We start from the raw sequence: 17,853 nt of genomic DNA, 5'->3' as shown, positions 1-17,853 counted from the left end.
AGTGCACTGTGCTCCTGCCCTGCTAGGGCTGGAACTGGGAATAGTGCTGGGACCCAGCTATGCTGCCTTTGTGCCAGCTGAGCAGCGCCCCCCCATGCTGGGAGAATTCACAGCTGGCCCAGTCTAGGTGATTTCTTGTGTCTTTGCCTGCAGAGAGGCCTCAAAGAATCAGAACCCTGCAGAGAGTCTGGTTTGTGGTCTCTAAGACAATTAGGTCTCAAAACAAATAGGGTATTACAGATTAAAACCAACAACTTCAACAGTGTCCACAACCAAACAGGAAGCCCTGGAGTGTGTGGAGCACAGGGATAATGTGTTGCTGTGGATCAGCTGCACTAACCAGGAAAACCACTTATATCCCCCACTAGCTAAAGGTTCCCAGTTATCTTAAGGGTTAGCGCCTAAGTAAAGCTCGCTGGAGCAGTACAAGCTAGAGTTAAGAACGTTGTGCATGATTGTAGTGAGGTCCATATCAGTCAAAAAAGATGGCAACCTCCCAGCTAGCTGCAAATGGAAAAGAATGCCACCACAGTGGCCATCTGCGAATCCCAAAGCAGTCTGGTGGTTGGCAATCAAGAGGCCCAGAAGTGCCCCAAGAAGGAGAGCGGCCTTGGCCCAGAGAGGGCAGACTCCAGCAAGAGATGGAATCATTACAAGGAAAAGCAAGAAAACTGCAAAGTCTGGTTCTGATGAAAAGGATACAGATGTGAGTGTCACTGGCACTGAAAATTTCTCAGCCTTGGCTAGCTGCTTTGAACTAACACTGAACAGGAGGGGACGACGAAATGCAACCGTATGGGGCCTCATGTGAAAATGCCACTGGGGCTGGGGGAAAGGGGAAATTAATCCTTACCCGGCACCATCCTCCAGAACCTAACAAGAGGCAGCTTCCTGTTGACACCATCTACAAATAGCTCCCATGTAAAAACCAGAGTGTCCAGGTGCAACCTAGGAGGTAGAAGCTTCGTCAGTCAAATTGTAGCTACAAAATATCAAGGAATACCTCTAGCCACTGCAACTGATGCTATTTATGCTTCCTTGCAGCCTCTTTGTGATCCTCTGTGAAATAGGTCCATGCCTCCCCTAGGCTTGTCACTATAACAGTCTGTCAGCTGTGCATTGTGTCATCATAGAAACCCACCTTCAGGAGAAAGGGTGCCCTGGGGATGTGGCTATTTCCCGGGTGTGGTGCAGGAGATAGATAGGCATCTCATGCACTTGTGTGCTAAAAGGAACAGAAAATATAGTACTGCCACAGCCATCACTGTGTCATTTCTGCTTATGTAATACTTACCTGTCAGAGCATTTTGGGCCCAGCTGTTTCTGTATTTAGTCTGCAAATATAAAGCCTGGATACCAAAAGAGGAGGTATTTATGATTATGCTTTCATCTCCAGAAAAGAAGAGCGTATACAGACACAATGGGGTCCTTGCCCATAACAAGGACTGTAGACACTGCGGTAATACAAATAATAAACATAGGACAGACCCATGGCAGCATACACCGTGCAATGTATAAACACATGAACAGCATACAGAAACACACAACTAAGGCTGCACTGGCACATGCACACACACGAGTATACACGATACTTGTACACATTTAAATTCAGTCTTTTCCACCTCTAGTGTCATGTTCTGAAGCTGGCAGATTCCGACCCCAGCAGCACCTCTGTATTTTAAGCTGTCATCTCAGGGAGTTAGTTATTCAGCAGTTTTTCAATCTGGAATGAAATTTCTTGGCTTTTGCTTAATGGTCTTTCTATGATGAGCATAAAAATTTGAAAATATTTAACCTGAATTTTGTCCTGTGCAGCCTGGGTGCATTTACAGAGCACCTTCTATATCCAAGTTATTTGCATTTAAGTCTTTCATGTGGCTGCTTAGCGCTTACATCATACACAGAGATGATCTATGATAAATTATATTGCTATAAACCATATGGACCAGTCAAACAGCTGCTCTGGAGCCTCATGGTTCAGCCAGTGATCATCTGCTCCAAGAAAAAAACTTCAAATAAGGCTTGCTTACTTTTAAATTAAACTTCAGTGAGGCTTTGTAAGAACAAGCACAAGGGAATGCCGAAATAACAGAAAGCACATCTAACATCTGAATGCGAAAGAGATTGCTGTGATGGGAAATGTACCATCAGTATCACTGAAATACATTGGACTTGCTAGATGGAGTTTGGAGAACTAGAAGCTGCGACTTCTTTGCTGTGTGTAGCACTGAATGCACACAGAATAGCAGCATTTCTGCGTAAGTGCTCAGCTTTCAATTAAAAAACAAGCAGTCCAGTAGCACCTTAAAGCCTGACAATTTTATTTCTTATACACGAAAGCTCATTATCTAATAAATATCAGAGGGTAGCTGAGTTAATCCGTATCTTCAAAAACAAGAAATCCTGTGGCACCTTATAGACTAACAGCTTTTTTGGCGCATCAGCTTTTGTGGGCAAAGACCCCCTTTGCCCAGGAAATGTTATGCTCCAAAATATCTGCCAGTCTATGAGGTGCCACAGGACTTCCTGCTGTTACCTAATAAATAAAAGTGTTAGTCTTTAAGGTGCTGCAGTGCAGCTTTTTTTTTGTGACGCTTCAGACTAACACGCTGAGACTGCGTCAGAGAGTTTATCTGCCAGTATCACTGAGCCTCTTAGGGCCAAATTTGCAAACGGTGCCACTCAGTGGCACATCCAGAACCAATAACAATGTTCTCAGTTACCTGGTCTCAAGTGGGAGCTAAAGCAATTTTGGCACCATATTTCAGAATTTGGCCTGAGGGATCATCTGCAAAGCAGTGAACAATGAAATCTAGATGTAAGTACTACCAGACCCCATTAACCAGGCTGTGTGGGCCATTCAGCACACAGGCATATTTTATGTAACGTCTTCAAATCACTTTTTCCCCCTCTGAGTCCTTCTTGAGTCCCCAAGGGGTAACCAGACCTCTGAGGTCTCAGTGTGATGCAGCTTCCTGGATTACAATGAGCATCCCTGTCTGTGTCACATTCCAGGTTTAGCTTTAAGGAACCAGAAAGTACATTGCAAAGGGGAAATAGGAATTTTAGGTAAGTTAGTTCCAGCTAGACAGACAGGTCCAGGTAAATGGTGGGATATCCAATCTGATTTGGTTTACCCCATCTGGGATTTGGTTTACCCCATCTCTCACCCATCATAATTCAATTCTCCTTTTCACTGTGCAGTTCATCTGAATTCTTGAGAGCTGAGTCTTGCGTTCTACACCAGTCCCATCGGTTTTAATTGGCAACAACTTTAAACACCTGTGTGCTGCTTTGAAAATGTTCAGTGGAGGGTGGGGAGTGGGAGGGGGCACAGCATGAGAGACAGTGTACATGAGATGGTAGCTGGTGTTGCTAGTGTACTCTGTTACTCTGTTACTAGTGTACATGAGAAACAACTTTCTTCCTTGGAGGCCACTTTTCCATATCCACCAAGTTGACAAACAGCCGTGGTCCAAGGAATGTGCTTTTCTGGTGTTCTCTGCAGCATCCCTGCCTTTGAAGGGAGGAATATTCTCAGATACTAGCTGAGTTCCTTTGCTCCATCTCCCACTAGGAAGACCCGTTGAATTGCTAGGCATCTAAGTGACTATGCTACAGTCAGTGAGCAATCCTGGCAAACCTGCCTCCCTCAGCAGCACTCAGGCAAGGTGCAGGGAATGGCTACAATACTACTTCTCCTTGGCCTGAGAAGCTAGGCAATAGCTGGGGCCTTGCCAGCTTGTTTCCCATAAGAAGGTGCCCGAGAACGTTTTTGGTACAATCCTGTTACCTTACAAAGAATGCACACAACACCCTGTTTCCACGGACACCGGAGAGGCTTCCCTTCCTGGTGATTCTCAACCCTCTCATGTGCCCAGAAGAAGTACTGTCTGTGTTCCCTCTCAGGGACGTGCTCGCAACGGCTTCCCTCCCTGCTGGCTTTCTGCCTTTCTTTCTGCCTCTGACATACAGAGACCAACCCTGAGCCACTGTTTCTGCAATCAGTCACCAGGTAAACCCTTGCTCCCCATGGTCTACAAGCTGATCAGCCTTGCATGCAGCTTAATGTCTTGGATGGCAGTTTCTATTGTCTCTAAGCATCACAGTCCATACAGGAGCTTATTAGAGTCAATTATGTCACCAGCAAAACCGGATCAGCTTTAAGGAGGCCTATGATTGCGTGTGAATCAAAGATAGGCTTGATGGCAGCCATTAACACCTTTAAGAATAACAATGCCAAGAGTCAAACAACTGTACAGAACCCACCTCATGGAGCTATTAATTATGTAGACAGTTCAAGAGATTCTTACTGACCTCCTCACAACAGAAAAAGTTTATATCAGTCATGTATTTGCCATGATGTTCTTGTCAGTGTTTTTGCCTCTGTCTACATTAAAGAAATTCGTGCCGGTGTGAACAGTTGCACCAGCGCAAAGCAGGACTTACATCATTGTGGTTTTCTTTGGTATGTCACTTAAAGCTGCACTGAGGTATACCCAATTTTCCCTGGTCCGGCACACCTACATTAGAGGAGCAGGGTTGCCATCTGACAATTTTATTAGGAGTCACGAATTACACAATGTTTTTCTTAAAGTCCCAGCTATGTGTTCAATTTAAAAACATGCTATCACTTAAGCCTTGTGTGTCATAAAAAGAAACGGTAGTTCTTTTAAAACCAAATTAGCAAAGATGTGCTGAAACACCTGTGCATGCTCAGTGTAAACATAAGTTCAACACCTTTACATCATGTTAATTGTTGGTAATGTAACCTAGCCTCATCCCCCTCCTCTCAGAATCAAATATTAACACTGTTTAGGGTATTAAACTTTGTCTCCACCAGGTGCTATCTGGTGTTCTAAATTGTTAGATAATTCCATAAAAAAAAAACCAACCAAACTCTGTTTTTTCCTAGTCAGAGAACACCCCAAAGTCTAGGGTTGACCATGACATCTGTTAAATGTTGTCTACATCAGATGCTAACATCTTTTGAAAACACCATCTGGCTACCATGTTTTAATTAACAGAAGTGTTGCTTTTAAAAGTCTTCTCACCCTTGTTGGTCAGTGTTTAACACTTGTTTGCTGGTCATGGTCAACCTTAGGCCTTGACTAGACTAAGGAACAAAATAACAAAGTGTTTGCCACAATTTGGAGGAGAGAAATAGAAAACCAAACACATTTTCAACTTTATCTTGGGAAAATCTAAATAAAACCATTTCCATTTGGCTCAGGAAGACCCAAAACAAAACATTGTGAATAATGAACCACACTAAACCTTTCATTTTGAGTCAGGTTGATGTTAATCCACCATAAGACAAGATGCATCAGTGCATGATGGAAGATGTATTTCAGTTGTCTCATATGCCTCATTTTTCCCTATGAGCTGCGTTCTCTGGGTGGACTATATCTCCCATGATGCCTTACAATTTCTCCTCTGGCTGAAAGGATTGCTACAGGGTATGGAATCCAGAGTGGGGAATGAAGACCTGAGGCATGGCTCAGAGGCAAATTAATAACTAACAATCTTCGAATTAAAGGCTTTCATGACTCCAAAATATTTAAATATTTCACATTTGTGTCCCAAATCAGGATGAAGTCAAAATGCCAAGATACCAGAATCTCCTTATAAGAGGATGTGTGATATGCTGGTCAGTTTCCTGGCTCCCACAAGCCCAGGGGAGTCACGACTCTCGCTACTGCCTGGTTCCTGGCTCCCCTCAACTTGTGAGAAATTTAAGTTACGTGAGAACCCTCACATAACTCGGGGTCTACTGTATTAATGTACTAGAGCACATCTCGTACATTAATACAATGTGAGTTTGTAGATATTGTTACAGATACACTCCCTCACAGGGGTGTCCTCTTTTTTGAAAGGTCAAGTATGGTAATCCTACCTATGGAGAGCAAGGTGGGAGGGTATGAAGGTGTTTTCCCTGCCACGAGAAAATGAGTCACCAGCACAGCCGTCGGTGAGCATCCCAGGCTCTTTGCACTGGAATGCCGCTGTGCAGTCCTTCTGAGTATTTAGCTGTAACTGGACTGGGGAAAATCTACCAGGTTCCAGGAACAAAGGACTAGAAGGGTCCTCCTGGGCTACCAATTCCAGCCCTGCCAGTGGACCTGGAATAGTTGAAGACACCAGCCCAGCTGTAGAAGCTCCCAGCTGCTGATCTCTGAGCTTGCCCCCCAGGGATGTTGCTGGACAAGGGAGTTCCAGATTTCAGAGGTACAACCTGGAGTGCTTCCCTAGCTCTACTGGCAATAGTTCATTTGACACGTCCAAAGGTTGCACTGGCTTTTTTTAAAAAATTGACATGTTCGCAGTCATCTCACAATCAACCACACACACCCAGGCCTTGCTCCTCATCTCATTTCCAGCTGCTGAGCTGCCAGCTTACAGCAGAAATTCTTGATGTTAGTCCACCATAAATAACCACCTTGTTGTATTTAAAAATATACCATTATCAACATGACTCCCCTCCTCCACCCAAGGGAACCACTAGGTGATCATGTCTACTCACGGGAAATCTTTTAAAGGGTTTCTCACCCCGTTAACAACATCAGCTTCAGAAACTGACTCCCTGGGTGCTTTGGGTGCTCAGCCTCTTTGGAAAACAGGTCACTTACCAACTAAGCGCTGAGCTGGCTAGTTACCCCAGGGGCTGGGCTGGCCTTATGCACTGGGTTTCCAACGCTGTGCCCCCTGGGCCACCGTGCAAGAGCCCGACATCTGCACAAGGGCCGGCTCTCTATCTGGGTTGAGTTGCTAAAGGACAATTCTTCTTTGGTCTCAGCTCTATCTGCTCACTAACCCAGCAAAACATCAACCTCATCTTTTACTCAGTCCAAGTGTTGAAAGCCTTTCAATGTGGTAATGGTGTTATGAGTGGCTTCTGCACGCACTGGGGCTTTGAGAAGACAATTGTCCAGGTGCCTGAATGCCCAAAGACTGCTGAGTGGCTCGAGAATCCTTCCTGGAGCGAAACACCTCATTTGGTTGTCTCTGCATCACTCCTTGGGGTAGAAAGGGAGATCTTCCACCATGGTCTGGCCCTCTCTGGGGAATGTGGTGGAGTTGCACCAGGAGGCCTGCTTCATAACTGTTGTGATGACTGCAGTTTGCACAGCTGTAAGAAGAGCTGCTTGGAGTGCTGTGCGTGTAACTGTTTGTCCCTCCATGACCTGGGCTGGAAATGGCTCTATTTTGCCCTCTGGGAAATCCTTAATAAAGTCTGTAAACTTTGAAAAAAGATTTGAAGTTTGTAAACACAGTCATTGCTGTGTAGGGGGAAACTTGTAGCAATGTAGTGGGAGAGGGCATGCCCTAGGGTAACTCTAGATCTTGGCTGCCAGTGTAGCTGTGCCAGCACAAACCCTTAATAAAGGTGACAGAGAGGTAGCCGTGTTAGTCTGTACTCCAGCAAAACAAAGCAGCAGGAATGTAGCACTTTAAAGACTAACAAAATGATTTATTTGGTGATGAGCTTTCGTGGGACAGACCCACTTCATCAGATCAATTTCATTTCCAATTCAGACTGACATTTATAAGCACAGAGGACCAAAAAAAAAATTGCAAAAAAATTCTGACAAATCAAATAGGATTGAAGGAAAGGGGTGAGAGATGGGGGTATGTTAGTTGTCCTGTCTGAGATAGTTACGAGCATCGAAGGAAGGGAAGCAGTCCTTGTAATGCGTGAGATAGTTGATGTCTCTGTTCATACCACGTTAATGTGTCGAATTTGAATATATACTCTAACTCACAAATCTCTCGCTCTAATCTGTTGTTAAATTCTCTGTATTCCAGGGCATGAATTCTCAGGTCTTTAACAGAATGGCCCACTTAATAAAGGTGTAGTTCAATCCCCCAGTTTGGCACCAGGTGATGCTGTATCCGTTGCTGTGCCCTGAATGATGGGGTGGGGGGTGTGAACCAGTTACCCCATGCTTGGGGCACAGAAGGATGCATGGGATGAGCTTGGGGACATATGATCACATGCTACTTTTTCCAGGCCCTCAAAGATGGTATCATAACAGGTGTGCACAGGGAGGCTAAACTAAGGCAACAAAAGCACCCTGAAGATGGGTATTGCCTAACTGTCGAGTGCTTGGCTTTGCAACCAAAATGGGGTTATTGAAATGTGCTATGGAGGGAGAGTGCAGCTCAGGAAGCTCTTGGAGCTCCAATGTCACGGTGATGTTTTTAATTCATTCAAGAAGACACCCATATATTCTCCCAAGGTGCTGCCCTGCGCTCAGTTTTCCAGCTGTTCTTATCACAGATTCAGAGCCGCACGCCCAGGAGCTGAGCTGAGCTGAGCTGAGACACGTGCGGGGGGGGGGGGGGGGGAGAAGGAAGAGGGACACTCCCACCTCAGCTGGCTTTACCCTTTTGGAAATATCCCTGAGTCATCGCCGCATGCTCTCGCTCGCTCACTGCCTGGCCTGGACACGCTGCATCTCTGTGCAGCCTGTTTGGCTGGTAGGGATATTAAAGAGAGAAACCAGGGGAAAGGAGAACAGACACAAGCTGTGGGGGTTTTGTACTCTAAAGAAAGTGGCCTGCCGTGGTTTCGGTGGGAGGGATTGTGGAAGTTTGCGTGGGGAAAAGAGACCATCCCCACAACCAAGCAAGCGATTAATGGGCTTCCCCAAACAATAAACCCCTGCAGCAGCGAAACCATGAGCTCGCTGAAGCAAGAACTGAGCCGTGTCGTCTTTTCTCCCCTCACCCTTGAAGTTAAAGATCCACTACGCTGAAAGCTAGCTCATGCAAAACACACAGGTCTTTACTCACCCCCTCCCCCACAGTGTCACTTAATCCAGCCGGGGAGTTGCTCCCCCCAGCCTTATGACACTGTGGCATGCCCAGCTAAACAGCTCCAGCCTTGCAATAGCACCCTGTCAGCAACTGGTCAGTGAATCAGAGGTAGCAGGGTTTCAGTAATGAGGCAAAGTGCAGTGCCAGCAGCAGGCAGGGGAGACTGCTATTGTATAAGCACAGGCTACGGGATTAAGAGATCTGTGTCTACAGCAGGCCTGTACACACAAACACTGCAGGGGAAAGGGGTTGAGTTGACCCATTCTCTCTGGTGAAGTCATGTGTGATAAACGTCCCACTCAGAGCGGGTGGGCAAAAGGTGAGTAGCTCCATCTTAGCCCCACCCAGAGCCCCAGGGGATGGCCAGCACCCTGGCCTGGCCTGGGGGGAGGGGCTCCCTAGGGGGGTGCAAGGAAGTGTAGTTCCCAGGGCTGGGGCTGAAATGCAGTGGTCCTTGCCCCAGCCCTGGGAGCTTACGGAAGGCAGCACGCAGGCGAGGCGTAAGCCAATTTATCGTTCCAAAGAACAAGGCCCAGTAAGCCAGGCTCTGCCTTGCTCGACACCCATGCAGTCCATCTGAAGGAGTCAATGGCACTCCATGGGATCAACCCAGAGTGGAATTTGGCCCATGTGTTTAAGGGTGGGTTGAGGCGGGAGGGCTCATCATCATCTTAAAGGTACTCCGACCAAATCCTGTTGCGCCCTGGCAGTCCCCTTTAAGAAACTGTGCCGAGGCAGCAGGCTTTTCTTGCATGACTTGGCTCAGAAGCCAGGTGCATTTGCAGCACTCTGCATCCCCACGCAGCAGAACCAGATTCTGCTTCTTCTGAGGAGTGACTGAATAGCTCCAGCCTGTGGGACCTGAGTCCCAGGCGTAACCCTAGGTCAGGAACCACTGCCCGGAGACACAGAGAAGTACTCCAGGTTGTGCCTCTGAAAGCCAAGACTCTCTTGTCTGGCAACGTTTGTGGAGGGCAAGCTAGGAGAAGAGCAGCCAGGAGCCCTGGCCAGGCAGTTACAGCTGGGCAAACAGTGGGGGGGGCCAGCAGCAGTGGCCAGGAAGCTGCAGACGGGGTCGTGGCTGAGCCTTAAAGCCAGCAGCGGGGGCTGAGAAGCTGCAAGGGCTGGGAAGCCAAGAAGCTGAGAAGCTTCTGGGCTGGTGGGGAGCCCAGAAGCTGGGCCAGCAAGCCAGCAGGGGTGCGTGGACCTCCTCTAGTCTGGCCAATCTCTTGTCCGTGACCACTCAGGTCCCATGGGTGCTGCTCAGTCAACCTGGGAGGGGAAGCTGAAAGCTATAACTCTACAGTCAATCTTTCCTCCCTAGGTATGCAGCTGAACAGCATGTCCCCCTATGAATTGTTTAGCTCACTCCATTTTAAGCCATGCTACCTACTGTGATATAAATTTGCTCCATCATCTCAGGAGCCCATTGTTCATGTCCAACACAGCAGGAATAGGTCGTAGGCAAAGATTCCAGCCATGGACTCTGGGTTTTGAACAATGACGCAGCACCTGAAAAAAACATAAGCAATGTCCGGGCTGTACACACACCCACCCAGATTGTTCCAGAATCCAGCCTCTCTCTGCAGAGGGTAGCAATTATTGAGTGAATGCTTTGAAGCCCTGCTGTAGCCATCCAAAAGCTGCCACGGCATTAGAGAAATGCCGAGCACAGTAGCCACAAAAGCGCAAATCAGGATACAAGTAATTAAGAACTCAGCGTCGGGGGTAAGCTTCTGGAGCTTCAAGAGTCAAAAAGATTAGCGCATGCTCACTACTGTACAAGGGTGAACTGGCTGGATACAGAGCAGACTAAGCTTTTGCACAGAACTGGCATTGGGCTGGTGATGGAAACAGCCTTTCTATGCGTTTGGAAGTCCTGTTTTTGTTTTTATTGTTGTCTGAGCTCTACAAAAGGTGAATACAATTGAAAAAGACTTTGGCCCCCCTCTGTTTCCACCCCCTTCTAAACCCCTAGACTCAACAGCAAATCAAGGAATGATCATTTTTCTGAGTATGAACCACTGGAGGGACCTTCTCTGGCTTCAGAAGTGTGTCTGTGGATGTTAATGATGTTCTAGCTGCTGAGTAAATACCCTCCTGGGGCTAGCTCAAAACCTACAGAAAGAAACAGGGACATGGCTGTAATAGGAGACTTAGGGGCCTAACAAGTTTCTCACTAGTTCTATGGTGAGGAAGAAGGTACCCTGGCCTCAGCCCTGTTCCACCATGCAGTGGACTAGCTCCATGGCGATAGCTCCATAACCTGTCAGTTCCCCTCTGTTCACCACCCTGGATCATGTGAGTGATGTCTTCTGCAGTCAGGATCTTGAAGATGCTGTAGAGAGCTTCCATCATGAGGCAGCTGCTTTGGGCAGATGGATTTCCTGGGCAAAACCAAACAACCTGAGCGTGCAAAAGCTGTGATCTAAGCTATCCGGATGTAAGGAATGTGGCAGCAGGAACGCAATGCTGCTGAAAGCTGGGAGGAATGTGTCTGCCAGAGATCATCTGCATGAAAATGCAAAGGTGTGCATATGTGATACCTTTCAGGCAAAGCCTGATGGGTAGCAAGTAAGCAATGAGATTTTTGTCTATTGTAAACACATTGTTGTAAAATCACAATTTATACTGACACTCAGTGTGGAAATTGTGCGATCTCACCAATGCTCTGGGTTGTTGTGGGGGACAGGGCAGTTGCCATAGCGTAAGACATTGATTACACAAGGATCCCTGGTTTAAAGCATGGTAAAGATGGATAGTGATAGATTGAGTTAGACTGTTGTAATGTCTTGAGTTTGTTTATGCTTTGGTTATAGATGTGGTTTGATTAGCTCTATCTATTTGTTAAAAAATAGAGCTGGGTATGAGGGTTTTCATGAAACTCCATACTGGAAATATTAAGAGCTAAAATCATAGTATGGTAGCTGAGGCTATGCAAAGCTGAAATCAGAGAGTTCTGTCTCAGGGCAATCCACAGCAGACAATGGCAAGAGGTGGGTGGCTGGTAGGAGGAGTGGTGGATGATGGCGACTGGTGGGCAGCTAGTAATGGAACAGCAGTAGATAGCACGACTGGCAGGCGGCTGCAGTCAGTGGGATGCTGCAGGCAAGTGGACAGCGAGTACTGGCCTGGTGATGTATCTGTGGGCTCTGGGTCTGGGACTGCACTGTAAGAGGTACACCCTGTAACTGGGGGGGGGGGGAAGGCAAAGAGCCCCAGCAAGAGACTTGGTTGTATAGCATATGGGGATGGTATCTTGTTAAAGGGGTTTGTCTCTCCTTTGCTTAGATATACTGCATCTCTCACTGTAAACTTGGGGTAGGTTATTGTTATTAAATAAACTGTTTCTATGTTAGACTCTGTGCTGGGAGAGGGGAGAGGACTGCCTTACAGGCACCCAGCAAGTGGGGTGAGATTGTCCCAGGGCACTGGGTGGGGGCTCGAGCTGGTTGGTTGTATCTTTGACAGAAAACCCCTAGGAGCTGAACCCGGCCCTTCTGGCAGGCACCTGTCATTAATAGAAGGGTTACATGTGCTTCTGGCCAAACCGTGGCAGTAGTGGATGAATTTATCTACTTCGGAAGTGAAAGGCCATCAAACCACCTGCACAGGGGTCTTCACCAAGAGAAGTTGAAGCTATATATGCAAATAAAACTTTACCAAATCAATGTACTTCTTATACGGCTCTGGAATGTGGATTTCGCTTCAACAAAACATAGGCAGCTGGAGGCCTTTTAGATGTGCTGCCAGCAGCAGCAGCTACAAGATATAATATGGTTTGACTTTATGGGGATGTATCATAGAGAAGTGACTTCAAGAGGACTACTGTCATCATGGACTGCCGACAGCTGGGCCTTTATGCTCATGCTGCCCACCTGGGAGACAAAATCCCCCAGATCAAGCCTGGCAGAAGACTTTGTGATCAGGAGGGGGCACTGCCCAGCCACAGACGGGTGGTGGTCCTGTGGTTGCCTGTTATTAAAGTGGCTATACCAGCTAGTAGTAATCCTGTGGAACTCAGATGCCTGGAAAAAAGCTGCACAGTGGGATCGTGGACACTCAGTGCTATGGACCTCTGCTGTCTCATCATCTTTTTGTGGTTCTTCTGCAGCAGCCGGGATGGCCATGGCTGGAGATGGGTGATGAACAGGGTGGCCCGGGTCACTGAGCATCTCACGCTCAGGGGCTTGGCTGTTTGTTTCTTGCTCACATGCTCAGGGTCTAACTGGTCACCATATGTGAGATGAGGAAGGAATTTTTCCCCAGGTAGGATGGGAAGCGATCTCAGGGGTGTCTCCCCTTCCTCGGCAGCGTGTGGGCCTGGGTCTCTGGCCCAGGCTATCTGGGTGCAGCTCATTTCATCTACAGCTAGTGCAGGTGCCTTATGCAGAAAAGCTGTGGTTTGGTGTTGTGATAATCAAAGCCGAGGCAGACGGTTTTGGCTTGGCCCAGCCCTGATTCTAAAATGCCATCGCATGGATTTCCACAATACAGATCTGAAAGGGGAGCACCTAGGTAACGGACTACCCCTGCACTGTGTAATCTAGAACGTGAGTGCCCTGGCTGAGATGTAGACAAATGCACACTGAGCAGCAAAGCATCTCCAGGAGCTGTCGCTGTAAAGTCACAGAAAGGGACACCAGAAAGCAGTCACTTCTCCCACTCAGATGTAAGGAGCGCTTCCCATGCATAAACAGCACCTCTTCCCCACCGCAGATGCTCTATTTTCTAGCAGCCTATTTCCCTGGATGGTATTTTAGGCTCTTTCTTTTACTAGTATCAGTTTTATACTAGGGTAGGAGTCTAAGAACATTTTTTGCTCCAAAATCTGATGAAGTGAGTCTTACGCCCAAAAGCTCATTACCTAACAAATAAAATTGGTGGTCTTTAAAAACAAAAAAAGCAGTCAAGTAGCACTTTAAAGACTAGCAAAATGGTTTATTAGGTGAGCTTTCATGGGACAGACCCACTTCTTCAGACCGTAGCCAGACCAGAACAGACTCAATATTTAAGGCATAGAGAACCAGAAACAGTAATTAAAGAAAGCTCACCTAATAAATTATTTTGTTAGTCTTTAAAGTGCTACTTGACTGCTTTTTGTTTTGATAGTATATAGACTAGCACGGCTCCCTCTCTGCTACTGTTGGTCTTCAAGGTGCCACAGGATGGCTTGGGTTTTTTAGGGACCTATGTGTTGGCAACTCTTTTCATTCTCTTCTCCCTTGGCCTTGTGTCTCAGCACCTCTCTACTTGCAGACATTCATTCCTCTGACATAGATTAAAGATAGGAACAGAAAGGAAGCCGTGCTAGTCTATACACTATCAAAACAAAAAGCAGTCAAGTAGCACTTTAAAGACTAGCAAAATAGTTTATTAGGTGAGCTTTCGTGGGACAGACCCACTGAAGAAGTGGGTCTGTCCCACGAAAGCTCACCTAATAAACTATTTTGCTAGTCTTTAAAGTGCTACTTGACTGCTTTTTGTTTTGAGATTAAAGATGTCCAGAATGGGGCCTCCTTGGACAGAAATTGCACGTTTCAACTTCCCTGTAGGGCAGGGGTGGGCAAACTTTTACATCAGGCCCTACTTTTTGTCCCTACAATTGGCAATCCCCACCCCACCCCCGGCACCCACCTGTCAAATGGAATCCAAACCGATGGAATTATCAGTTATGGTCATATGAAAAACAAACAAACAAAACCCCTTGCAGCACGTGTAAGAAAATAAGTCTATAGACTGTAAAAGCTTTATGAATCAGTACATACATGTGACTGCGTTTACATCAAAACTGTAACACCTTGCAACATTTTTTATGAGATGGATGAGCCTGAGACCCAGCAGCTGATTGTGCTGCACCTCCTCTTATGAAATTGCAGGCCTGGGGTCTGCCCCCACTTTGCGCACCCCAGCTATAGAGCACCACGTATGCTGACTGACTGTCACAGTGCAGAGAAGCAGCCTAAAGAGGACTTACAAAAGAATTTTTGCGCAATTTTTGATCCTTTCTGATGCTGAAAGCAGCACTGCTTACAGCGGGGTGCCCCAAGTTTTGTACAGAGAAGGGCAGCATATACCTAAGTGCAAAGTCTATGCATTGCATTAAGATTAAATTCACCTGCATTGATTTATATTTTAGGTTCAGTTCGTGTCATATGTATTCAGACAGGTTGTTTCTATGTACAGTATTGTTTAAACAAAAATGATGCCAAGGTGACAACAATACATGAATGATCAGCTCTCAGAGTATTGTGTTGAAGCAGGCTGGGGGTTTTAAAATATGGCTGTAGATTGGGCCCTCTTAGCTTGTACAAGAGTGGTGGTGCAGTTGTTTGTGTGCTTATCTACTTTCTTTTTAACAGTAGCAATCTCATGATGTGAAGGCCAGCCTTCCCTGGTTTTGCTGCAGGCTTTTTTTGGCATCCTATATGTGGACTGGGCGCACCACACCTTTGAACTGACACACTAGGGCTACATCTGCACGTGAAGCCAACATCGAAATAGCTTATTTCGATGTAGCAACATCAAAATAGGCTATTTCGATGTAGCAACATCAAAATAGGCTATTTCGATGAATAACGTCTACACGTCCTCCAGGGCTGGCAACGTCGATGTTCAACTTCGACGTTGCGCGGCACCACATCGAAATAGGCGCTGCGAGGGTACGTCTACACGCCAAAGTAGCACATATCGAAATAAGGGTGCCAGGCACAGCTGCAGACAGGGTCACAGGGCAGACTCAACAGCAAGCCGCTCCCTTAAAGGGCCCCTCCCAGACACAGTTGCACTAAACAACACAAGATACGCAGAGCCTACAACTGGTTGCAGACCCTGTGCCTGCAGCATGGATCCCCAGCTGCCGCAGCAGCAGCCAGAAGCCCTGGGCTAAGGGCTGCTGCCCACGGTGACCATAGAGCCCCGCAGGGGCTGGAGAGAGAGCATCTCTCAACCCCCCAGCTGATGGCCGCCATGAAGGACCCGGCAATTTCGACGTTGTGGGACGCGGATCGTCTACACGGTCCCTACTTCGACGTTCAACGTCGAAGTAGGGCGCTATTCTGATCCCCTCATGAGGTTAGCGACTTCGACGTCTCGCCGCCTAACGTCGAAGTTAACTTCGAAATAGTGCCCGATGCGTGTAGCCGCGACGGGCGCTATTTCGAAGTTAGTGCTGCTACTTCGAAGTAGCGTGCACGTGTAGACACAGCTTAGGGGATGCTGACTTTTAACAAAGATCACCTTCATCCAAATGGCCTATTAGACATTTGAGTTAAATCAAAATGAAATGAACAGAAATTTTATAGAGTCTGATTCAAATCAAAAGTTCATCAGCTTCCCGTTTCTTCTGATGTGGCCACTTCACAAGTGCTGGAAACCCCAGTGTTTCCAGGTGGACAAAGCCATGATATGAAAACCAGCAGAACACCCCAGCAGTGGCAACCTTCTAGTCTTCCTTATGCATCAGTGAGAAGGGGAAGAAGGCACAATCCTACCCCCTGCCCCCATGTTTTGCAAGTTGCTGTGAAATTCTTGCTGTCACACAGAGCCCCTTTCTCTGGGTAGCAGGACAGTCAGCCAATTAGTACTGGTGGTTTAGATTGGTGGTTGCCAACCTTGTCAGTACCACAGCAGACTTCAATGAGACAAACAATTCCATGGCACTCCCCTCCCACCACTGTTTTTCAGCAGAATCAATTAGTCATCAACGTCACATTTGCTTACACTGACTATGGTTACAGTCTTAGAGAGGTTTGCCCCATAGTAGTGCATAAGTGCATACAACAAGCTAAATGAGGATCAAGTGCATTCATGTTTCAAATCCATCACAGAATACACTGTCAGACAGTGAGCACAGACACATTTGCAAAATCTGCTCAAGGTTGTGCTCGGGATGGTAGGTAAGCCAGTAACCCCCGAAAGCGGGCTCCCCTCCCGCCAGCCCGTTGCAGCCAGGATGCGGCATTTAAACCGTGTTTCAGATCCAACAGACTCCCTCTCTCCCTCCCCCAGCAAGGAATGGGGGCAGGCTCCCTGCCAGCTCATTCAGGCCAGGAAGCAGCATTTCATCTGCCTCCCAGTGTGCTGGTATGAGGTCATTAATCCCCACCCTCTGGAAAGAGCCACAGAGAGGGGAAATTGATAAAATTTCATGGCATACTTGGCCCATTGTCACAGCGCACCAGTGTCTGTCCTGGCACACTGGTTGAAAGACCACTTGTTTAGATACAGTAGCAACCAGATCAGGGTAAGGAAAGTCCCAGACACAGCCCTTGTCCTTAAGACACATTAAGCCAAAACATGACATTTGCTCCTACAGACTGCAGGGAGGTGAGGGGAGCCACCTTCCTCAAAGCCTGTAGATCCAGGCCTGGAGATATTTACTTTGGAAGAAGAACCAGTGGGAAGCGCCACTGCTGCCCAAGGGTGAGTTTATTTTCCATCTTTCCTACCTCTCCTGCATGTGCAGCAAAGCTTTGGGCACACTAGAACATCTCTGTGTGTCTGAGCTCAGAAGAGCCAGGCACTTTGCAGGGGGTCCCAGAGAACGGTGTCCCTAGCCTCTCTTTGCAAGAGGCTGAAAATGGGCGACAGGGAATTGATCACTTGATGATTACCTGTTCTGTTCATTCCCTCAGGGGCACCTGGCATTGGCCACGGTTGGCAGACAGGATACTGAGGTAGATGGGCCTATGATCTGACCCAGTGTGGCTGTTCTTATGTTAACTGAAGAGAACTGGCAGCCAAATGGGCTGGCAGGGGAAGGAGTCTTTTCAAGGGAAGACCCAAGCACAGCTTGGCGTTAACTGAAAATGGGACAGAAATCTGTGCTGTGTTCCAGCACGAACATTTGCATTGTTGCTACCCACCTTGTAATAGGGACTGCCTGAAACCGTGGCACTCTGCCTTTCCAGACACCTGTACCCCCCTTCAGGAGTCTGATTTGTCTTACATACCCCAAGTTTCACCTCCTTTAAAAACAACTGCTTACAAAATCATGCATCAAACTAGAAAGGTGGCACAGCCACAGGGGTA

Source organism: Carettochelys insculpta, chromosome 15, assembly GCF_033958435.1.
Source record: "Carettochelys insculpta isolate YL-2023 chromosome 15, ASM3395843v1, whole genome shotgun sequence".
NCBI lineage: Eukaryota > Metazoa > Chordata > Testudines > Carettochelyidae > Carettochelys > Carettochelys insculpta.
This window is presented reverse-complemented; position numbering follows the sequence as displayed.